The 16,362-nt window shown below is 54.6% G+C and overlaps 88 pseudogenes; all 88 read right to left on the reverse strand.

Moving 5' to 3' along the window:
* Window positions 1-44: 44 nt before the first annotated feature.
* On the reverse strand, window positions 45-173 carry LOC144184980 (5S ribosomal RNA; annotated as a pseudogene).
* Window positions 174-229: 56 nt separating this feature from the next.
* On the reverse strand, window positions 230-348 carry LOC144188147 (5S ribosomal RNA; annotated as a pseudogene).
* A 56-nt stretch (window positions 349-404) lies between these two features.
* LOC144185595 (5S ribosomal RNA) lies at window positions 405-523 on the reverse strand (annotated as a pseudogene).
* Window positions 524-579: 56 nt separating this feature from the next.
* Window positions 580-708, reverse strand: LOC144186652 (5S ribosomal RNA; annotated as a pseudogene).
* Window positions 709-764: 56 nt separating this feature from the next.
* LOC144191668 (5S ribosomal RNA) lies at window positions 765-883 on the reverse strand (annotated as a pseudogene).
* Window positions 884-939: 56 nt separating this feature from the next.
* LOC144181839 (5S ribosomal RNA) lies at window positions 940-1,058 on the reverse strand (annotated as a pseudogene).
* Window positions 1,059-1,114: 56 nt separating this feature from the next.
* Window positions 1,115-1,233, reverse strand: LOC144182538 (5S ribosomal RNA; annotated as a pseudogene).
* A 56-nt stretch (window positions 1,234-1,289) lies between these two features.
* Window positions 1,290-1,418, reverse strand: LOC144184162 (5S ribosomal RNA; annotated as a pseudogene).
* A 56-nt stretch (window positions 1,419-1,474) lies between these two features.
* Window positions 1,475-1,603, reverse strand: LOC144186883 (5S ribosomal RNA; annotated as a pseudogene).
* A 56-nt stretch (window positions 1,604-1,659) lies between these two features.
* On the reverse strand, window positions 1,660-1,788 carry LOC144185447 (5S ribosomal RNA; annotated as a pseudogene).
* A 56-nt stretch (window positions 1,789-1,844) lies between these two features.
* LOC144187188 (5S ribosomal RNA) lies at window positions 1,845-1,973 on the reverse strand (annotated as a pseudogene).
* Window positions 1,974-2,029: 56 nt separating this feature from the next.
* LOC144187635 (5S ribosomal RNA) lies at window positions 2,030-2,148 on the reverse strand (annotated as a pseudogene).
* Window positions 2,149-2,204: 56 nt separating this feature from the next.
* LOC144189710 (5S ribosomal RNA) lies at window positions 2,205-2,323 on the reverse strand (annotated as a pseudogene).
* A 56-nt stretch (window positions 2,324-2,379) lies between these two features.
* LOC144190503 (5S ribosomal RNA) lies at window positions 2,380-2,498 on the reverse strand (annotated as a pseudogene).
* Window positions 2,499-2,554: 56 nt separating this feature from the next.
* LOC144187263 (5S ribosomal RNA) lies at window positions 2,555-2,673 on the reverse strand (annotated as a pseudogene).
* A 56-nt stretch (window positions 2,674-2,729) lies between these two features.
* On the reverse strand, window positions 2,730-2,848 carry LOC144188817 (5S ribosomal RNA; annotated as a pseudogene).
* Window positions 2,849-2,904: 56 nt separating this feature from the next.
* Window positions 2,905-3,023, reverse strand: LOC144188523 (5S ribosomal RNA; annotated as a pseudogene).
* Window positions 3,024-3,079: 56 nt separating this feature from the next.
* Window positions 3,080-3,198, reverse strand: LOC144188318 (5S ribosomal RNA; annotated as a pseudogene).
* A 56-nt stretch (window positions 3,199-3,254) lies between these two features.
* LOC144182729 (5S ribosomal RNA) lies at window positions 3,255-3,373 on the reverse strand (annotated as a pseudogene).
* Window positions 3,374-3,429: 56 nt separating this feature from the next.
* On the reverse strand, window positions 3,430-3,558 carry LOC144182941 (5S ribosomal RNA; annotated as a pseudogene).
* Window positions 3,559-3,614: 56 nt separating this feature from the next.
* Window positions 3,615-3,743, reverse strand: LOC144185651 (5S ribosomal RNA; annotated as a pseudogene).
* A 56-nt stretch (window positions 3,744-3,799) lies between these two features.
* LOC144189374 (5S ribosomal RNA) lies at window positions 3,800-3,918 on the reverse strand (annotated as a pseudogene).
* Window positions 3,919-3,974: 56 nt separating this feature from the next.
* LOC144183852 (5S ribosomal RNA) lies at window positions 3,975-4,093 on the reverse strand (annotated as a pseudogene).
* Window positions 4,094-4,333: 240 nt separating this feature from the next.
* LOC144183256 (5S ribosomal RNA) lies at window positions 4,334-4,462 on the reverse strand (annotated as a pseudogene).
* Window positions 4,463-4,518: 56 nt separating this feature from the next.
* LOC144185535 (5S ribosomal RNA) lies at window positions 4,519-4,637 on the reverse strand (annotated as a pseudogene).
* A 56-nt stretch (window positions 4,638-4,693) lies between these two features.
* Window positions 4,694-4,812, reverse strand: LOC144191305 (5S ribosomal RNA; annotated as a pseudogene).
* Window positions 4,813-4,868: 56 nt separating this feature from the next.
* LOC144190028 (5S ribosomal RNA) lies at window positions 4,869-4,987 on the reverse strand (annotated as a pseudogene).
* A 56-nt stretch (window positions 4,988-5,043) lies between these two features.
* On the reverse strand, window positions 5,044-5,162 carry LOC144190469 (5S ribosomal RNA; annotated as a pseudogene).
* Window positions 5,163-5,218: 56 nt separating this feature from the next.
* On the reverse strand, window positions 5,219-5,347 carry LOC144185810 (5S ribosomal RNA; annotated as a pseudogene).
* A 405-nt stretch (window positions 5,348-5,752) lies between these two features.
* On the reverse strand, window positions 5,753-5,871 carry LOC144188661 (5S ribosomal RNA; annotated as a pseudogene).
* Window positions 5,872-5,927: 56 nt separating this feature from the next.
* On the reverse strand, window positions 5,928-6,056 carry LOC144182668 (5S ribosomal RNA; annotated as a pseudogene).
* A 56-nt stretch (window positions 6,057-6,112) lies between these two features.
* LOC144186388 (5S ribosomal RNA) lies at window positions 6,113-6,231 on the reverse strand (annotated as a pseudogene).
* A 56-nt stretch (window positions 6,232-6,287) lies between these two features.
* Window positions 6,288-6,406, reverse strand: LOC144182517 (5S ribosomal RNA; annotated as a pseudogene).
* Window positions 6,407-6,462: 56 nt separating this feature from the next.
* LOC144185519 (5S ribosomal RNA) lies at window positions 6,463-6,591 on the reverse strand (annotated as a pseudogene).
* Window positions 6,592-6,647: 56 nt separating this feature from the next.
* LOC144191892 (5S ribosomal RNA) lies at window positions 6,648-6,766 on the reverse strand (annotated as a pseudogene).
* Window positions 6,767-6,822: 56 nt separating this feature from the next.
* Window positions 6,823-6,941, reverse strand: LOC144188818 (5S ribosomal RNA; annotated as a pseudogene).
* Window positions 6,942-6,997: 56 nt separating this feature from the next.
* LOC144182426 (5S ribosomal RNA) lies at window positions 6,998-7,116 on the reverse strand (annotated as a pseudogene).
* A 56-nt stretch (window positions 7,117-7,172) lies between these two features.
* Window positions 7,173-7,291, reverse strand: LOC144189410 (5S ribosomal RNA; annotated as a pseudogene).
* Window positions 7,292-7,347: 56 nt separating this feature from the next.
* On the reverse strand, window positions 7,348-7,466 carry LOC144185092 (5S ribosomal RNA; annotated as a pseudogene).
* A 56-nt stretch (window positions 7,467-7,522) lies between these two features.
* On the reverse strand, window positions 7,523-7,641 carry LOC144190312 (5S ribosomal RNA; annotated as a pseudogene).
* Window positions 7,642-7,697: 56 nt separating this feature from the next.
* LOC144187986 (5S ribosomal RNA) lies at window positions 7,698-7,816 on the reverse strand (annotated as a pseudogene).
* Window positions 7,817-7,872: 56 nt separating this feature from the next.
* Window positions 7,873-7,991, reverse strand: LOC144189488 (5S ribosomal RNA; annotated as a pseudogene).
* Window positions 7,992-8,047: 56 nt separating this feature from the next.
* On the reverse strand, window positions 8,048-8,166 carry LOC144187987 (5S ribosomal RNA; annotated as a pseudogene).
* A 56-nt stretch (window positions 8,167-8,222) lies between these two features.
* LOC144190880 (5S ribosomal RNA) lies at window positions 8,223-8,341 on the reverse strand (annotated as a pseudogene).
* Window positions 8,342-8,397: 56 nt separating this feature from the next.
* Window positions 8,398-8,516, reverse strand: LOC144184777 (5S ribosomal RNA; annotated as a pseudogene).
* A 56-nt stretch (window positions 8,517-8,572) lies between these two features.
* LOC144186135 (5S ribosomal RNA) lies at window positions 8,573-8,701 on the reverse strand (annotated as a pseudogene).
* A 56-nt stretch (window positions 8,702-8,757) lies between these two features.
* LOC144187264 (5S ribosomal RNA) lies at window positions 8,758-8,876 on the reverse strand (annotated as a pseudogene).
* A 56-nt stretch (window positions 8,877-8,932) lies between these two features.
* On the reverse strand, window positions 8,933-9,051 carry LOC144188819 (5S ribosomal RNA; annotated as a pseudogene).
* Window positions 9,052-9,107: 56 nt separating this feature from the next.
* LOC144188534 (5S ribosomal RNA) lies at window positions 9,108-9,226 on the reverse strand (annotated as a pseudogene).
* A 56-nt stretch (window positions 9,227-9,282) lies between these two features.
* Window positions 9,283-9,401, reverse strand: LOC144188319 (5S ribosomal RNA; annotated as a pseudogene).
* Window positions 9,402-9,457: 56 nt separating this feature from the next.
* Window positions 9,458-9,576, reverse strand: LOC144182731 (5S ribosomal RNA; annotated as a pseudogene).
* A 56-nt stretch (window positions 9,577-9,632) lies between these two features.
* Window positions 9,633-9,761, reverse strand: LOC144182943 (5S ribosomal RNA; annotated as a pseudogene).
* Window positions 9,762-9,817: 56 nt separating this feature from the next.
* Window positions 9,818-9,946, reverse strand: LOC144185652 (5S ribosomal RNA; annotated as a pseudogene).
* A 56-nt stretch (window positions 9,947-10,002) lies between these two features.
* Window positions 10,003-10,131, reverse strand: LOC144186136 (5S ribosomal RNA; annotated as a pseudogene).
* A 56-nt stretch (window positions 10,132-10,187) lies between these two features.
* Window positions 10,188-10,306, reverse strand: LOC144189386 (5S ribosomal RNA; annotated as a pseudogene).
* Window positions 10,307-10,362: 56 nt separating this feature from the next.
* On the reverse strand, window positions 10,363-10,481 carry LOC144188820 (5S ribosomal RNA; annotated as a pseudogene).
* Window positions 10,482-10,537: 56 nt separating this feature from the next.
* Window positions 10,538-10,656, reverse strand: LOC144185093 (5S ribosomal RNA; annotated as a pseudogene).
* A 56-nt stretch (window positions 10,657-10,712) lies between these two features.
* LOC144188104 (5S ribosomal RNA) lies at window positions 10,713-10,831 on the reverse strand (annotated as a pseudogene).
* A 56-nt stretch (window positions 10,832-10,887) lies between these two features.
* Window positions 10,888-11,006, reverse strand: LOC144187988 (5S ribosomal RNA; annotated as a pseudogene).
* A 56-nt stretch (window positions 11,007-11,062) lies between these two features.
* Window positions 11,063-11,181, reverse strand: LOC144189489 (5S ribosomal RNA; annotated as a pseudogene).
* Window positions 11,182-11,237: 56 nt separating this feature from the next.
* LOC144191861 (5S ribosomal RNA) lies at window positions 11,238-11,356 on the reverse strand (annotated as a pseudogene).
* A 56-nt stretch (window positions 11,357-11,412) lies between these two features.
* On the reverse strand, window positions 11,413-11,531 carry LOC144190881 (5S ribosomal RNA; annotated as a pseudogene).
* A 56-nt stretch (window positions 11,532-11,587) lies between these two features.
* On the reverse strand, window positions 11,588-11,706 carry LOC144184778 (5S ribosomal RNA; annotated as a pseudogene).
* Window positions 11,707-11,762: 56 nt separating this feature from the next.
* Window positions 11,763-11,891, reverse strand: LOC144186137 (5S ribosomal RNA; annotated as a pseudogene).
* Window positions 11,892-11,947: 56 nt separating this feature from the next.
* Window positions 11,948-12,066, reverse strand: LOC144187266 (5S ribosomal RNA; annotated as a pseudogene).
* Window positions 12,067-12,122: 56 nt separating this feature from the next.
* On the reverse strand, window positions 12,123-12,241 carry LOC144188821 (5S ribosomal RNA; annotated as a pseudogene).
* Window positions 12,242-12,297: 56 nt separating this feature from the next.
* LOC144188546 (5S ribosomal RNA) lies at window positions 12,298-12,416 on the reverse strand (annotated as a pseudogene).
* Window positions 12,417-12,472: 56 nt separating this feature from the next.
* On the reverse strand, window positions 12,473-12,591 carry LOC144188320 (5S ribosomal RNA; annotated as a pseudogene).
* Window positions 12,592-12,647: 56 nt separating this feature from the next.
* On the reverse strand, window positions 12,648-12,766 carry LOC144182732 (5S ribosomal RNA; annotated as a pseudogene).
* Window positions 12,767-12,822: 56 nt separating this feature from the next.
* LOC144182944 (5S ribosomal RNA) lies at window positions 12,823-12,951 on the reverse strand (annotated as a pseudogene).
* Window positions 12,952-13,007: 56 nt separating this feature from the next.
* Window positions 13,008-13,136, reverse strand: LOC144185653 (5S ribosomal RNA; annotated as a pseudogene).
* A 56-nt stretch (window positions 13,137-13,192) lies between these two features.
* LOC144186140 (5S ribosomal RNA) lies at window positions 13,193-13,321 on the reverse strand (annotated as a pseudogene).
* Window positions 13,322-13,377: 56 nt separating this feature from the next.
* LOC144187267 (5S ribosomal RNA) lies at window positions 13,378-13,496 on the reverse strand (annotated as a pseudogene).
* Window positions 13,497-13,552: 56 nt separating this feature from the next.
* Window positions 13,553-13,671, reverse strand: LOC144187636 (5S ribosomal RNA; annotated as a pseudogene).
* A 56-nt stretch (window positions 13,672-13,727) lies between these two features.
* LOC144188558 (5S ribosomal RNA) lies at window positions 13,728-13,846 on the reverse strand (annotated as a pseudogene).
* A 56-nt stretch (window positions 13,847-13,902) lies between these two features.
* LOC144188321 (5S ribosomal RNA) lies at window positions 13,903-14,021 on the reverse strand (annotated as a pseudogene).
* A 56-nt stretch (window positions 14,022-14,077) lies between these two features.
* LOC144182734 (5S ribosomal RNA) lies at window positions 14,078-14,196 on the reverse strand (annotated as a pseudogene).
* Window positions 14,197-14,252: 56 nt separating this feature from the next.
* LOC144182946 (5S ribosomal RNA) lies at window positions 14,253-14,381 on the reverse strand (annotated as a pseudogene).
* Window positions 14,382-14,437: 56 nt separating this feature from the next.
* LOC144185655 (5S ribosomal RNA) lies at window positions 14,438-14,566 on the reverse strand (annotated as a pseudogene).
* A 56-nt stretch (window positions 14,567-14,622) lies between these two features.
* On the reverse strand, window positions 14,623-14,741 carry LOC144189375 (5S ribosomal RNA; annotated as a pseudogene).
* A 56-nt stretch (window positions 14,742-14,797) lies between these two features.
* LOC144183853 (5S ribosomal RNA) lies at window positions 14,798-14,916 on the reverse strand (annotated as a pseudogene).
* A 240-nt stretch (window positions 14,917-15,156) lies between these two features.
* LOC144183257 (5S ribosomal RNA) lies at window positions 15,157-15,285 on the reverse strand (annotated as a pseudogene).
* Window positions 15,286-15,341: 56 nt separating this feature from the next.
* On the reverse strand, window positions 15,342-15,460 carry LOC144185536 (5S ribosomal RNA; annotated as a pseudogene).
* A 56-nt stretch (window positions 15,461-15,516) lies between these two features.
* Window positions 15,517-15,635, reverse strand: LOC144191306 (5S ribosomal RNA; annotated as a pseudogene).
* A 56-nt stretch (window positions 15,636-15,691) lies between these two features.
* LOC144190029 (5S ribosomal RNA) lies at window positions 15,692-15,810 on the reverse strand (annotated as a pseudogene).
* Window positions 15,811-15,866: 56 nt separating this feature from the next.
* LOC144190471 (5S ribosomal RNA) lies at window positions 15,867-15,985 on the reverse strand (annotated as a pseudogene).
* A 56-nt stretch (window positions 15,986-16,041) lies between these two features.
* Window positions 16,042-16,170, reverse strand: LOC144185811 (5S ribosomal RNA; annotated as a pseudogene).
* Window positions 16,171-16,226: 56 nt separating this feature from the next.
* On the reverse strand, window positions 16,227-16,345 carry LOC144182367 (5S ribosomal RNA; annotated as a pseudogene).
* Window positions 16,346-16,362: the final 17 nt, after the last annotated feature.

Below are 16,362 nucleotides of genomic sequence, written 5' to 3' on the forward strand. Positions count from 1 at the left end.
GCAGATGGACACCCATGAAATGTCGAAAAAGATGCGGGGTATGATGCTCACAGCACCTGGTATTCCCAAGCGGTCTCCCAATCAGGTACTAACCAGGCCGAACCATGCTTGGCTGCCGAGATCGGACGAGATCGGACGAGATCGGGCCTTTTCAGGGTGGTATGGCAGTGAGCGGTACTGCTCTTGCAGATGGACACTTATGAAATGTCGAAAAAGATGCAGGGTATGATGCTCACAGCACCTGGTATTCCCAAGCGGTCTCCCAATCAGGTACTAAACAGGCCGAACCATGCTTGGCTTCCGAGATCAGACGAGATCGGGCCTTTTCAGGGTGGTATGGCCGTGAGCGGTACTGCACTAGCAGATGGACACCCATGAAATGTCGAAAAAGATGCGGGGCAAGATGCTCACAGCACCTGGTATTCCCAAGCGGTCTCCCAATCAGGTACTAACCAGGCCGAACCATGCTTGGCTTCCGAGATCGGACGAGATCGGGCCTTTTCAGGGTGGTATGGCCATGAGCGGTGCTGCTCTTGCAGATGGACACCCATGAAATGTCGAAAAAGATGCGGGGTATGATGCTCACAGCACCTGGTATTCCCAAGCGGTCTCCCAATCAGGTACTAAACAGGCCGAATCATGCTTGGCTGCCGAGATCGGGCGAGATCGGACGAGATCGGGCCTTTTCAGGGTGGTATGGCCGTGAGCGGTACTGCACTAGCAGATGGACACCCATGAAATGTCGAAAAAGATGCGGGGTATGATGCTCACAGCACCTGGTATTCACAAGCGGTCTCCCAATTAGGTACTAAACAGGCCGATCCATGCTTGGCTTCCGAGATCGGACGAGATCGGGCCTTTTCAGGGTGGTATGGCCGTGAGCGGTACTGCACTAGCAGATGGACACCCATGAAATGTCGAAAAAGATGCGGGGTATGATGCTCACAGCACCTGGTATTCCCAAGCGGTCTCCCAATCAGGTACTAACCAGGCCAAACCATGCTTGGCTTCCTAGATCGGGCGAGATCGGGCCTTTTCAGGGTGGTATGGCCGTGAGCGGTAGTGCTTTTGCAGATGGACACCCATGAAATGTCGAAAAAGATGCGGGGTATGATGCTCACAGCACCTGGTATTCCCAAGCGGTCTCCCAATCAGGTACTAACCAGGCCGAACCATGCTTGGCTTTCGAGATCGGAGGAGATTGGGCCTTTTCAGGGTGGTATGGCCGTGAGCGGTACTGCACTAGCAGATGGACACCCATGAAATGTCGAAAAAGATGCGGGGCAAGATGCTCACAGCACCTGGTATTCCCAAGCGGTCTCCCAATCAGGTACTAAACAGGCTGAACCCTGCTTGGCTGCCGAGATCGGACGAGATCGGGCGAGATTGGGCCTTTTCAGGGTGGTATGGCCGTGAGCGGTACTGCTCTTGCAGATGGACACCCATGAAATGTCGAAAAAGATGCGGGGTATGATGCTCAAAGCACCTGGTATTCCCAAGCGGTCTCCCAATCAGGTATTAACCAGGCCGAACCATGCTTGGCTGCCGAGATCGGACGAGATCGGGCGAGATCGGGCCTTATCAGGGTTGTATGGCCGTGAGCGGTACTGCTCTTGCAGATGGACACCCATGAAATGTCGAAAAAGATGCGGGGTATGATGCTCACAGCACCTGGTATTCCCAAGCGGTCTCCCAATCAGGTACTAACCAGGCCGAATCATGCTTGGCTGCCGAGATCGGACGAGATCGGACGAGATCGGGCCTTTTCAGGGTGGTATGGCCGTGAGCGGTACTGCACTAGCAGATGGACACCCATGAAATGTCGAAAAAGATGCGGGGTATGATGCTCACAGCACGTGGTATTCCCAAGCGGTCTCCCAATCAGGTACTAACCAGGCCGACCCATGCTTGGCTGCCGAGATCGGACGAGTTCGGGCGAGATCGGGCCTTATCAGGGTGGTATGGCCGTGAGCGGTACTGCTCTTGCAGATGGACACCCATGAAATGTCGAAAAAGATGCGGGGTATGATGCTCACAGCACCTGGTATTCCCAAGCGGTCTCCCAATCAGGTACTAAACAGGCCGAACCATGCTTGGCTTCCGAGATCGGACGAGATCGGGCCTTTTCAGGGTGGTATGGCCGTGAGCGGTACTGCACTAGCAGATGGACACCCATGAAATGTCGAAAAAGATGCGGGGTATGATGCTCACAGCACCTGGTATTCCCAAGCGGTCTCCCAATCAGGTACTAACCAGGCCGAACCATGCTTGGCTGCCGAGATCGGGCGAGATCGGGCCTTTTCAGGGTGGTATGGCCGTGAGCGGTACTGCTCTTGCAGATGGACACCCATGAAATGTCGAAAAAGATGCGGGGTATGATGCTCACAGCACCTGGTATTCCCAAGCGGTCTCCCAATCAGCTACTAACCAGGCCGAACCATGCTTGGCTTCCGAAATCGGACGAGATCGGGCCTTTTCAGGGTGGTATGGCCGTGAGCGGTACTGCACTAGCAGATGGACACCCATGAAATGTCGAAAAAGATGCGGGGTATGATGCTCACAGCACCTGGTATTCCCAAGCGGTCTCCCAATCAGGTACTAACCAGGCCGAACCATGCTTGGCTTCCGAGATCGGACGAAATCGGGCTTTTTCAGGGTGGTATGGCCGTGAGCGGTACTGCTCTTGCAGATGGACACCCATGAAATGTCGAAAAAGATGCGGGGTATGATGCTCACAGCACCTGGTATTCCCAAGCGGTCTCCCAATCAGGTACTAAACAGGCCGAACCATGCTTGGCTGCCGAGATCGGACGAGATCGGGCCTTTTCAGGGTGGTATGGCCGTGAGCGGTACTGCACTAGCAGATGGACACCCATGAAATGTCGAAAAAGATGCGGGGTATGATGCTCACAGCACCTGGTATTCCCAAGCGGTCTCCCAACCAGGTACTAACCAGGCCGAACCATGCTTGGCTTCCGAGATCAGACGAGATCGGGCCTTTTCAGGGTGGTATGGCCGTGAGCGGTACTGCTCTTGCAGATGGACACCCATGAAATGTCGAAAAAGATGCAGGGTATGATGCTCACAGCACCTGGTATTCCCAAGCGGTCTCCCAATCAGGTACTAACCAGGCCGAACCATGCTTGGTTTCCGAGAACGGACGAGATCGGGCCTTTTCAGGGTGGTATGGCCGTGAGCGGTACTGCTCCTGCAGATGGACACCCATGAAATGTCCAAAAAGATGCGGGGTATGATGCTCACAGCACCTGGTATTCCCAAGCGGTCTCCCGATCAGGTACTAAACAGGCCGATCCATGCTTGGCTTCCGAAATCGGACGAGATCGGGCCTTTTCAGGGTGGTATGGCCGTGAGCAGTACTGCACTAGCAGATGGACACCCATGAAATGTCGAAAAAGATGCGGGGTATGATGCTCACAGCACCTGGTATTCCCAAGCGGTCTCCCAATCAGGTACTAACCAGGCCGAACCATGCTTGGCTGCCGAGATCGGACGAGATCGGACGAGATCGGGCCTTTTCAGGGTGGTATGGCCGTGAGCGGTACTGCACTAGCAGATGGACACCCATGAAATGTCGAAAAAGATGCAGGGTATGATGCTCACAGCACCTGGTATTCCCAAGCGGTCCCCCAATCAGGTACTAAACAGGCCGAACCATGCTCGGCTTCCGAGATCGGACGAGATCGGGCGAGGTCGGGCCTTTTCAGGGTGGTATGGCCGTGAGCGGTACTGCTCTTGCAGATGGACACCCATGAAATGTCGAAAAAGATGCGGGGTATGATGCTCACAGCACCTGGTATTCCCAAGCGGTCTCCCAATCAGGTACTAACCAGGCTGAACCATGCTTGGCTTCCGAGATCGGACGAGATCGGGCCTTTTCAGGGTGGTATGGCCGTGAGCGGTACTGCACTAGCAGATGGACACCCATGAAATGTCGAAAAAGATGCGGGGCATGGTTCTCACAGCACCTGGTATTCCCAAGCGGTCTCCCAATCAGGTACTAACCAGGCCGAATAATGCTTGGCTTCCGAGATCGGACGAGATCGGGCCTTTTCAGGGTGGTATGGCTGTGAGCGGTACTGCTCTTGCAGATGGACACCCATGAAATGTCGAAAAAGATGCGGGGTATGATGCTCACAGCACCTGGTATTCACAAGCGGTCTCCCAATCAGGTACTAACCAGACCAACTATGCTTGGCTTCCGAGATCGGACGAGATCGGGCGAGATCGGGCCTTATCAGGGTGTTATGGCCGTGAGGGGTACTGCTCTTGCAGATGGACACCCATGAAATGTCGAAAAAGATGCGGGGCAAGATGCTCACAGCACCTGATATTCCCAAGCGGTCTCCCAATCAGGTACTAAACAGGCCGAACCATGCTTGGCTTCCGAGATCGGACGAGATCGGGCGAGATCGGGCCTTATCAGGGTGGTATGGCCGTGAGCGGTACTGCTCTTGCAGATGGACACCCATGAAATGTCGAATAAGATGCGGGGTATGATGCTCACAGGACCTTGTATTCCCAAGCGGTCTCCCAATCAGGTACTAAACAGGCCGAACCATGCTTGGCTGCCGAGATCGGGCGGGATCGGGCCTTTTCAGGGTGGTATGGCCGTGAGCGGTACTGCACTTGCAGATGGACACCCATGAAATGTCGAAAAAGATGCGGGGTATGATGCTCACAGCACCTGGTATTCCCAAGCGGTCTCCCAATCAGGTACTAAACAGGCCGAACCATGCTTGGCTGCCGAGATCGGGCGAGATCGGGCCTTTTCAGGGTGGTATGGCCGTGAGCGGTACTGCACTTGCAGATGGACACCCATGAAATGTCGAAAAAGATGCGGGGTATGATGCTCACAGCACCTGGTATTCCCAAGCGGTCTCCCATTCAGGTACTAAACAGGCCGAACCATCCTTGGCTTCCGAGATCGGACGAGATCGGGCCTTTTCAGGGTGGTATGGCCGTGAGCGGTACTGCTCTTGCAGATGGACATCCATGAAATGTCGAAAAAGATGCGGGGCAAGATGCTCACAGCACCTGGTATTCCCAAGCGGTCTCCCAATCAGGTACTAAACAGGCCGAACAATGCTTGGCTTCCGAGATCGGACGAGATCGGGCCTTTTCAGGGTGGTATGGCCGTGAGCGGTACTGCTCTTGCAGATGGACACCCATGAAATGTCGAAAAAGATGCAGGGCAAGATGCTCACAGCACCTGGTATTCCCAAGCAGTCTCCCAATCAGGTACTAACCAGGCCGAACCATGCTTGGCTGCCGAGATCGGACAAGATCGGGCGAGATCGGGCCTTTTCAGGGTGGTATGGCTGTGAGCGGTACTGCTCTTGCAGATGGACACCCATGAAATGTCGAAAAAGATGCGGGGTATGATGCTCACAGCACCTGGTATTCCCAAGCGGTCTCCCAATCAGGTACTAAACAGGCCGAACCATGCTTGGCTTCCGAGATCGGACCTTTTCAGGGTGGTATGGCCATGAGCGGTACTGCTCTTGCAGATGGACACCCATGAAATGTCGAAAAAGATACGGGGTATGATGCTCACAGCACCTGGTATTCCCAAGCGGTCTCCCAATCAGGTACTAACCAGCCCGAACTTGCTTGGCTGCCGAGATCGGACAAAATCGGGCGAGATCGGGCCTTATCAGGGTGGTATGGCCATGAGCGGTACTGCTCTTGCAGATGGACACCCATGAAATGTCGAAAAAGATGCGGGGTATGATGCTCACAGCACCTGCTATTCCCAAGCGGTCTCCCAATCAGGTACTAACCAGGCCGAACCATGCTTGGCTGCCGAGATCGGACGAGATCGGGCTTTTTCAGGGTGGTATGGCCGTGAGCGGTACTGTACTAGCAGATGGACACCCATGAAATGTCGAAAAAGATGCGGGGTATGATGCTCACAGCACCTGGTATTCCCAAGCGGTCTCCCAATCAGGTACTAACCAGGCCGAACCATGCTTGGCTGCCGAGATCGGACGAGATCGGGCGAGATCGGGCCTTATCAGGGTGGTATGGCCGTGAGCGGTACTGCTCTTGCAGATGGACACCCATGAAATGTCGAATAAGATGCGGGGTATGATGCTCACAGGACCTTGTATTCCCAAGCGGTCTCCCAATCAGGTACTAAACAGGCCGAACCATGCTTGGCTGCCGAGATCGGGCGAGATCGGGCCTTTTCAGGGTGGTATGGCCGTGAGCGGTACTGCACTAGCAGATGGACACCCATGAAATGTCGAAAAAGATGCGGGGTATGATGCTCAAAGTACCTGATATTCCCAAGCGGTCTCCCAATCAGGTACTAAACAGGCCGAACCATGCTTGGCTTCCGAGATCGGACGAGATCGGGCCTTTTCAGGGTGGTATGGCCGTGAGCGGTACTGCACTAGCAGATGGACACCCATGAAATGTCGAAAAAGATGCGGGGTATGATGCTCACAGCACCTGGTATTCCCAAGCGGTCTCCCAATCAGGTACTAACCAGGCCGAACAATGCTTGGCTGCCGAGATCGGACGAGATCGGACGAGATCGGGCCTTTTCAGGGTGGTATGGCCGTGAGCGTTACTGCTCTTGCAGATGGACACCCATGAAATGTCGAAAAAGATGCGGGGTATGATGCTCACAGCACCTGGTATTCCCAAGCGGTCTCCCAATCAGGTACTAAACAGGCCGAACCATGCTTGGCTTCTGAGATCAGACGAGATCGGGCCTTATCAGGGTGGTATGGCCGTGAGCAGTACTGCACTAGCAGATGGACACCCATGAAATGTCGAAAAAGATGCGGGGTATGATGCTCACAGCACCTGGTATTCCCAAGCGGTCTCCCAATCAGGTACTAAACAGGCCGAACCATGCTTGGCTGCCGAGATCGGACGAGATCGGGCCTTTTCAGGGTGGTATGGCCGTGAGCGGTACTGCACTAGCAGATGGACACCCATGAAATCTCGAAAAAGATGCGGGGTATGATGCTCACAGCACCTGGTATTCCCAAGCGGTCTCCCAATCAGGTACTAAACAGGCCGAACCATGCGTGGCTTCCGAGATCGGACGAGACCGGGCCTTTTCAGGGTGGTATGGCCGTGAGCGGTACTGCTCTTGCAGATGGACACCCATGAAATGTCGAAAAAGATGCTGGGTATGACGCTTACAGCACCTGGTATTCCCAAGCGGTCTCCCAATTAGGTACTAACCAGGCCGAACCATGCTTGGCTTCCGAGATCGGACGAGATCGGGCCTTTTCAGGGTGGTATGGCCGTGAGCGGTACTGCACTAGCAGATGGACACCCATGAAATCTCGAAAAAGATGCGGGGTATGATGCTCACAGCACCTGGTATTCCCAAGCGGTATCCCAATCAGGTACTAAACAGGCCGAACCATGCGTGGCTTCCGAGATCGGACGAGATCGGGCCTTTTCAGGGTGGTATGGCGGTGAGCGGTACTGCTCTTGCAGATGGACCCCCATGAAATGTCGAAAAAGATGCTGAGTATGATGCTTACAGCACCTGGTATTCCCAAGCGGTCTCCCAATCAGGTACTAACCAGGCCGAACCATGCTTGGCTTCCAAGATCGGACGAGATCGGGCCTTTTCAGGGTGGTATGGCCGTGAGCGGTACTGCTCTTGCAGATGGACACCCATGAAATGTCGAAAAAGATGCTGGGTATGATGCTCACAGCACCTGGTATTCCCAAGCGGTCTCCCAATCAGGTACTAACCAGGCCGAACCATGCTTGGCTCCCGAGATCGGACGAGATCGGGCCTTTTCAGGGTGGTATGGCCGTGAGCGGTACTGCTCTTGCAGATGGACACCCATGAAATGTCGAAAAAGATGCGGGGTATGATGCTCACAGCACCTGGTATTCCCAAGCGGTCTCCCAATCAGGTACTAACCAGGCCGAACCATGCGTGGCTTCCGAGATCGGACGAGATCGGGCCTTTTCAGGGTGGTATGGCCGTGAGCGGTACTGCTCTTGCAGATGGACACCCATGAAATGTCGAAAAAGATGCTGGGTATGATGCTCACAGCACCTGGTATTCCCAAGCGGTCTCCCAATCAGGTACTAACCAGGCCGAACCATGCTTGGCTCCCGAGATCGGACGAGATCGGGCCTTTTCAGGGTGGTATGGCCGTGAGCGGTACTGCACTAGCAGATGGACACCCATGAAATGTCGAAAAAGATGCGGGGTATGATGCTCACAGCACCTGGTATTCCGAAGCGGTCTCCCAATCAGGTACTAAACAGGCCGAACCATGCTTGGCTGCCGAGATCGGACGAGATCGGGCCTTTTCAGGGTGGTATGGCCGTGAGCGGTACTGCACTAGCAGATGGACACCCATGAAATGTCGAAAAAGATGCGGGGTATGATGCCCACAGCACCTGGTATTCCCAAGCGGTCTCCCAATCAGGTACTAACCAGGCCGAACGATGCTTGGCTTCCAAGATCGGGCGAGATCGGGCCTTTTCAGGGTGGTATGGCTGTGAGCGGTACTGCTCTTGCAGATGGACACCCATGAAATGTCGAAAAAGATGCAGGGTATGATGCTCACAGCACCTGGTATTCCCAAGCGGTCTCCCAATCAGGTACTAACCAGGCCGAACGATGCTTGGCTGCCGAGATCGGACGAGATCGGACGAGATCGGGCCTTTACAGGGTGGTATGGCCGTGAGCGGTACTGCACTAGCAGATGGACACCCATGAAATGTCGAAAAAGATGCGGGGTATGATGCTCACAGCACCTGGTATTCCCAAGCGGTCTCCCAATCAGGTACTAACCAGGCCGAACCATGCTTGGCTTCCGAGATCGGACGAAATCGGGCTTTTTCAGGGTGGTATGGCCGTGAGCGGTACTGCTCTTGCAGATGGACACCCATGAAATGTCGAAAAAGATGCGGGGTATGATGCTCACAGCACCTGGTATTCCCAAGCGGTCTCCCAATCAGGTACTAAACAGGCCGAACCATGCTTGGCTGCCGAGATCGGACGAGATCGGGCCTTTTCAGGGTGGTATGGCCGTGAGCGGTACTGCACTAGCAGATGGACACCCATGAAATGTCGAAAAAGATGCGGGGTATGATGCTCACAGCACCTGGTATTCCCAAGCGGTCTCCCAACCAGGTACTAACCAGGCCGAACCATGCTTGGCTTCCGAGATCAGACGAGATCGGGCCTTTTCAGGGTGGTATGGCCGTGAGCGGTACTGCTCTTGCAGATGGACACCCATGAAATGTCGAAAAAGATGCAGGGTATGATGCTCACAGCACCTGGTATTCCCAAGCGGTCTCCCAATCAGGTACTAACCAGGCCGAACCATGCTTGGTTTCCGAGAACGGACGAGATCGGGCCTTTTCAGGGTGGTATGGCCGTGAGCGGTACTGCTCCTGCAGATGGACACCCATGAAATGTCCAAAAAGATGCGGGGTATGATGCTCACAGCACCTGGTATTCCCAAGCGGTCTCCCGATCAGGTACTAAACAGGCCGATCCATGCTTGGCTTCCGAAATCGGACGAGATCGGGCCTTTTCAGGGTGGTATGGCCGTGAGCAGTACTGCACTAGCAGATGGACACCCATGAAATGTCGAAAAAGATGCGGGGTATGATGCTCACAGCACCTGGTATTCCCAAGCGGTCTCCCAATCAGGTACTAACCAGGCCGAACCATGCTTGGCTGCCGAGATCGGACGAGATCGGACGAGATCGGGCCTTTTCAGGGTGGTATGGCCGTGAGCGGTACTGCACTAGCAGATGGACACCCATGAAATGTCGAAAAAGATGCAGGGTATGATGCTCACAGCACCTGGTATTCCCAAGCGGTCCCCCAATCAGGTACTAAACAGGCCGAACCATGCTCGGCTTCCGAGATCGGACGAGATCGGGCGAGGTCGGGCCTTTTCAGGGTGGTATGGCCGTGAGCGGTACTGCTCTTGCAGATGGACACCCATGAAATGTCGAAAAAGATGCGGGGTATGATGCTCACAGCACCTGGTATTCCCAAGCGGTCTCCCAATCAGGTACTAACCAGGCCGAACGATGCTTGGCTGCCGAGATCGGACGAGATCGGACGAGATCGGGCCTTTACAGGGTGGTATGGCCGTGAGCGGTACTGCACTAGCAGATGGACACCCATGAAATGTCGAAAAAGATGCGGGGTATGATGCTCACAGCACCTGGTATTCCCAAGCAGTCTCCCAATCAGGTACTAACCAGGCCGAACCATGCTTGGCTTCCGAGATCGGACGAAATCGGGCTTTTTCAGGGTGGTATGGCCGTGAGCGGTACTGCTCTTGCAGATGGACACCCATGAAATGTCGAAAAAGATGCGGGGTATGATGCTCACAGCACCTGGTATTCCCAAGCGGTCTCCCAATCAGGTACTAAACAGGCCGAACCATGCTTGGCTGCCGAGATCGGACGAGATCGGGCCTTTTCAGGGTGGTATGGCCGTGAGCGGTACTGCACTAGCAGATGGACACCCATGAAATGTCGAAAAAGATGCGGGGTATGATGCTCACAGCACCTGGTATTCCCAAGCGGTATCCCAATCAGGTACTAAACAGGCCGAACCATGCGTGGCTTCCGAGATCGGACGAGATCGGGCCTTTTCAGGGTGGTATGGCGGTGAGCGGTACTGCTCTTGCAGATGGACCCCCATGAAATGTCGAAAAAGATGCTGAGTATGATGCTTACAGCACCTGGTATTCCCAAGCGGTCTCCCAATCAGGTACTAACCAGGCCGAACCATGCTTGGCTTCCGAGATCGGACGAGATCGGGCCTTTTCAGGGTGGTATGGCCGTGAGCGGTACTGCTCTTGCAGATGGACACCCATGAAATGTCGAAAAAGATGCTGGGTATGATGCTCACAGCACCTGGTATTCCCAAGCGGTCTCCCAATCAGGTACTAACCAGGCCGAACCATGCTTGGCTCCCGAGATCGGACGAGATCGGGCCTTTTCAGGGTGGTATGGCCGTGAGCGGTACTGCTCTTGCAGATGGACACCCATGAAATGTCGAAAAAGATGCGGGGTATGATGCTCACAGCACCTGGTATTCCCAAGCGGTCTCCCAATCAGGTACTAACCAGGCCGAACCATGCGTGGCTTCCGAGATCGGACGAGATCGGGCCTTTTCAGGGTGGTATGGCCGTGAGCGGTACTGCTCTTGCAGATGGACACCCATGAAATGTCGAAAAAGATGCTGGGTATGATGCTCAGAGCACCTGGTATTCCCAAGCGGTCTCCCAATCAGGTACTAACCAGGCCGAACCATGCTTGGCTCCCGAGATCGGACGAGATCGGGCCTTTTCAGGGTGGTATGGCCGTGAGCGGTACTGCACTAGCAGATGGACACCCATGAAATGTCGAAAAAGATGCGGGGTATGATGCTCACAGCACCTGGTATTCCGAAGCGGTCTCCCAATCAGGTACTAAACAGGCCGAACCATGCTTGGCTGCCGAGATCGGACGAGATCGGGCCTTTTCAGGGTGGTATGGCCGTGAGCGGTACTGCACTAGCAGATGGACACCCATGAAATGTCGAAAAAGATGCGGGGTATGATGCCCACAGCACCTGGTATTCCCAAGCGGTCTCCCAATCAGGTACTAACCAGGCCGAACGATGCTTGGCTTCCAAGATCGGGCGAGATCGGGCCTTTTCAGGGTGGTATGGCTGTGAGCGGTACTGCTCTTGCAGATGGACACCCATGAAATGTCGAAAAAGATGCAGGGTATGATGCTCACAGCACCTGGTATTCCCAAGCGGTCTCCCAATCAGGTACTAACCAGGCCGAACGATGCTTGGCTGCCGAGATCGGACGAGATCGGACGAGATCGGGCCTTTACAGGGTGGTATGGCCGTGAGCGGTACTGCACTAGCAGATGGACACCCATGAAATGTCGAAAAAGATGCGGGGTATGATGCTCACAGCACCTGGTATTCCCAAGCGGTCTCCCAATCAGGTACTAACCAGGCCGAACCATGCTTGGCTTCCGAGATCGGACGAAATCGGGCTTTTTCAGGGTGGTATGGCCGTGAGCGGTACTGCTCTTGCAGATGGACACCCATGAAATGTCGAAAAAGATGCGGGGTATGATGCTCACAGCACCTGGTATTCCCAAGCGGTCTCCCAATCAGGTACTAAACAGGCCGAACCATGCTTGGCTGCCGAGATCGGACGAGATCGGGCCTTTTCAGGGTGGTATGGCCGTGAGCGGTACTGCACTAGCAGATGGACACCCATGAAATGTCGAAAAAGATGCAGGGTATGATGCTCACAGCACCTGGTATTCCCAAGCGGTCTCCCAACCAGGTACTAACCAGGCCGAACCATGCTTGGCTTCCGAGATCAGACGAGATCGGGCCTTTTCAGGGTGGTATGGCCGTGAGCGGTACTGCTCTTGCAGATGGACACCCATGAAATGTCGAAAAAGATGCAGGGTATGATGCTCACAGCACCTGGTATTCCCAAGCGGTCTCCCAATCAGGTACTAACCAGGCCGAACCATGCTTGGTTTCCGAGAACGGACGAGATCGGGCCTTTTCAGGGTGGTATGGCCGTGAGCGGTACTGCTCCTGCAGATGGACACCCATGAAATGTCCAAAAAGATGCGGGGTATGATGCTCACAGCACCTGGTATTCCCAAGCGGTCTCCCGATCAGGTACTAAACAGGCCGATCCATGCTTGGCTTCCGAAATCGGACGAGATCGGGCCTTTTCAGGGTGGTATGGCCGTGAGCAGTACTGCACTAGCAGATGGACACCCATGAAATGTCGAAAAAGATGCGGGGTATGATGCTCACAGCACCTGGTATTCCCAAGCGGTCTCCCAATCAGGTACTAACCAGGCCGAACCATGCTTGGCTGCCGAGATCGGACGAGATCGGACGAGATCGGGCCTTTTCAGGGTGGTATGGCCGTGAGCGGTACTGCACTAGCAGATGGACACCCATGAAATGTCGAAAAAGATGCAGGGTATGATGCTCACAGCACCTGGTATTCCCAAGCGGTCCCCCAATCAGGTACTAAACAGGCCGAACCATGCTCGGCTTCCGAGATCGGACGAGATCGGGCGAGGTCGGGCCTTTTCAGGGTGGTATGGCCGTGAGCGGTACTGCTCTTGCAGATGGACACCCATGAAATGTCGAAAAAGATGCGGGGTATGATGCTCACAGCACCTGGTATTCCCAAGCGGTCTCCCAATCAGGTACTAACCAGGCCGAACGATGCTTGGCTGCCGAGATCGGACGAGATCGGACGAGATCGGGCCTTTACAGGGTGGTATGGCCGTGAGCGGTACTGCACTAGCAGATGGACACCCATGAAATGTCGAAAAAGATGCGGGGTATGATGCTCACAGCACCTGGTATTCCCAAGCGGTCTCCCAATCAGGTACTAACCAGGCCGAACCATGCTTGGCTTCCGAGATCGGACGAAATCGGGCTTTTTCAGGGTGGTATGGCCGTGAGCGGTACTGCTCTTGCAGATGGACACCCATGAAATGTCGAAAAAGATGCGGGGTATGATGCTCACAGCACCTGGTATTCCCAAGCGGTCTCCCAATCAGGTACTAAACAGGCCGAACCATGCTTGGCTTCCGAGATCGGACGAGATCGGGCCTTTTCAGGGTGGTATGGCCGTGAGCGGTACTGCACTAGCAGATGGACACCCATGAAATCTCGAAAAAGATGCGGGGTATGATGCTCACAGCACCTGGTATTCCCAAGCGGTCTCCCAACCAGGTACTAACCAGGCCGAACCATGCTTGGCTTCCGAGATCAGACGAGATCGGGCCTTTTCAGGGTGGTATGGCCGTGAGCGGTACTGCTCTTGCAGATGGACACCCATGAAATGTCGAAAAAGATGCAGGGTATGATGCTCACAGCACCTGGTATTCCCAAGCGGTCTCCCAATCAGGTACTAACCAGGCCGAACCATGCTTGGTTTCCGAGAACGGACGAGATCGGGCCTTTTCAGGGTGGTATGGCCGTGAGCGGTATTGCTCCTGCAGATGGACACCCATGAAATGTCCAAAAAGATGCGGGGTATGATGCTCACAGCACCTGGTATTCCCAAGCGGTCTCCCGATCAGGTACTAAACAGGCCGATCCATGCTTGGCTTCCGAAATCGGACGAGATCGGGCCTTTTCAGGGTGGTATGGCCGTGAGCAGTACTGCACTAGCAGATGGACACCCATGAAATGTCGAAAAAGATGCGGGGTATGATGCTCACAGCACCTGGTATTCCCAAGCGGTCTCCCAATCAGGTACTAACCAGGCCGAACCATGCTTGGCTGCCGAGATCGGACGAGATCGGACGAGATCGGGCCTTTTCAGGGTGGTATGGCCGTGAGCGGTACTGCACTAGCAGATGGACACCCATGAAATGTCGAAAAAGATGCAGGGTATGATGCTCACAGCACCTGGTATTCCCAAGCGGTCCCCCAATCAGGTACTAAACAGGCCGAACCATGCTCGGCTTCCGAGATCGGACGAGATCGGGCGAGGTCGGGCCTTTTCAGGGTGGTATGGCCGTGAGCGGTACTGCTCTTGCAGATGGACACCCATGAAATGTCGAAAAAGATGCGGGGTATGATGCTCACAGCACCTGGTATTCCCAAGCGGTCTCCCAATCAGGTACTAACCAGGCTGAACCATGCTTGGCTTCCGAGATCGGACGAGATCGGGCCTTTTCAGGGTGGTATGGCCGTGAGCGGTACTGCACTAGCAGATGGACACCCATGAAATGTCGAAAAAGATGCGGGGCATGGTTCTCACAGCACCTGGTATTCCCAAGCGGTCTCCCAATCAGGTACTAACCAGGCCGAATAATGCTTGGCTTCCGAGATCGGACGAGATCGGGCCTTTTCAGGGTGGTATGGCTGTGAGCGGTACTGCTCTTGCAGATGGACACCCATGAAATGTCGAAAAAGATGCGGGGTATGATGCTCACAGCACCTGGTATTCACAAGCGGTCTCCCAATCAGGTACTAACCAGGCCAACTATGCTTGGCTTCCGAGATCGGACGAGATCGGGCGAGATCGGGCCTTATCAGGGTGGTATGGCCGTGAGGGGTACTGCTCTTGCAGATGGACACCCATGAAATGTCGAAAAAGATGCGGGGCAAGATGCTCACAGCACCTGATATTCCCAAGCGGTCTCCCAATCAGGTACTAAACAGGCCGAACCATGCTTGGCTTCCGAGATCGGACGAGATCGGGCGAGATCGGGCCTTATCAGGGTGGTATGGCCGTGAGCGGTACTGCTCTTGCAGATGGACACCCATGAAATGTCGAATAAGATGCGGGGTATGATGCTCACAGGACCTTGTATTCCCAAGCGGTCTCCCAATCAGGTACTAAACAGGCCGAACCATGCTTGGCTGCCGAGATCGGGCGGGATCGGGCCTTTTCAGGGTGGTATGGCCGTGAGCGGTACTGCACTTGCAGATGGACACCCATGAAATGTCGAAAAAGATGCGGGGTATGATGCTCACAGCACCTGGTATTCCCAAGCGGTCTCCCAATCAGGTACTAAACAGGCCGAACCATGCTTGGCTGCCGAGATCGGGCGAGATCGGGCCTTTTCAGGGTGGTATGGCCGTGAGCGGTACTGCACTTGCAGATGGACACCCATGAAATGTCGAAAAAGATGCGGGGTATGATGCTCACAGCACCTGGTATTCCCAAGCGGTCTCCCATTCAGGTACTAAACAGGCCGAACCATCCTTGGCTTCCGAGATCGGACGAGATCGGGCCTTTTCAGGGTGGTATGGCCGTGAGCGGTACTGCTCTTGCAGATGGACATCCATGAAATGTCGAAAAAGATGCGGGGCAAGATGCTCACAGCACCTGGTATTCCCAAGCGGTCTCCCAATCAGGTACTAAACAGGCCGAACAATGCTTGGCTTCCGAGATCGGACGAGATCGGGCCTTTTCAGGGTGGTATGGCCGTGAGCGGTACTGCTCTTGCAGATGGACACCCATGAAATGTCGAAAAAGATGCGGGGCAAGATGCTCACAGCACCTGGTATTCCCAAGCAGTCTCCCAATCAGGTACTAACCAGGCCGAACCATGCTTGGCTGCCGAGATCGGACAAGATCGGGCGAGATCGGGCCTTTTCAGGGTGGTATGGCTGTGAGCGGTACTGCTCTTGCAGATGGACACCCATGAAATGTCGAAAAAGATGCGGGGTATGATGCTCACAGCACCTGGTATTCCCAAGCGGTCTCCCAATCAGGTACTAACCAGGCTGAACCATGCTTGGCTTCCGAGATCGGGCGAGATCGGGCCTTTTCAGGGTGGTATGGCCATGAGCGGTACTGCTCTTGCAGA

This window comes from Stigmatopora nigra, unplaced genomic scaffold, assembly GCF_051989575.1.
Source record: "Stigmatopora nigra isolate UIUO_SnigA unplaced genomic scaffold, RoL_Snig_1.1 HiC_scaffold_24, whole genome shotgun sequence".
Taxonomy (NCBI): Eukaryota; Metazoa; Chordata; class Actinopteri; order Syngnathiformes; family Syngnathidae; genus Stigmatopora; species Stigmatopora nigra.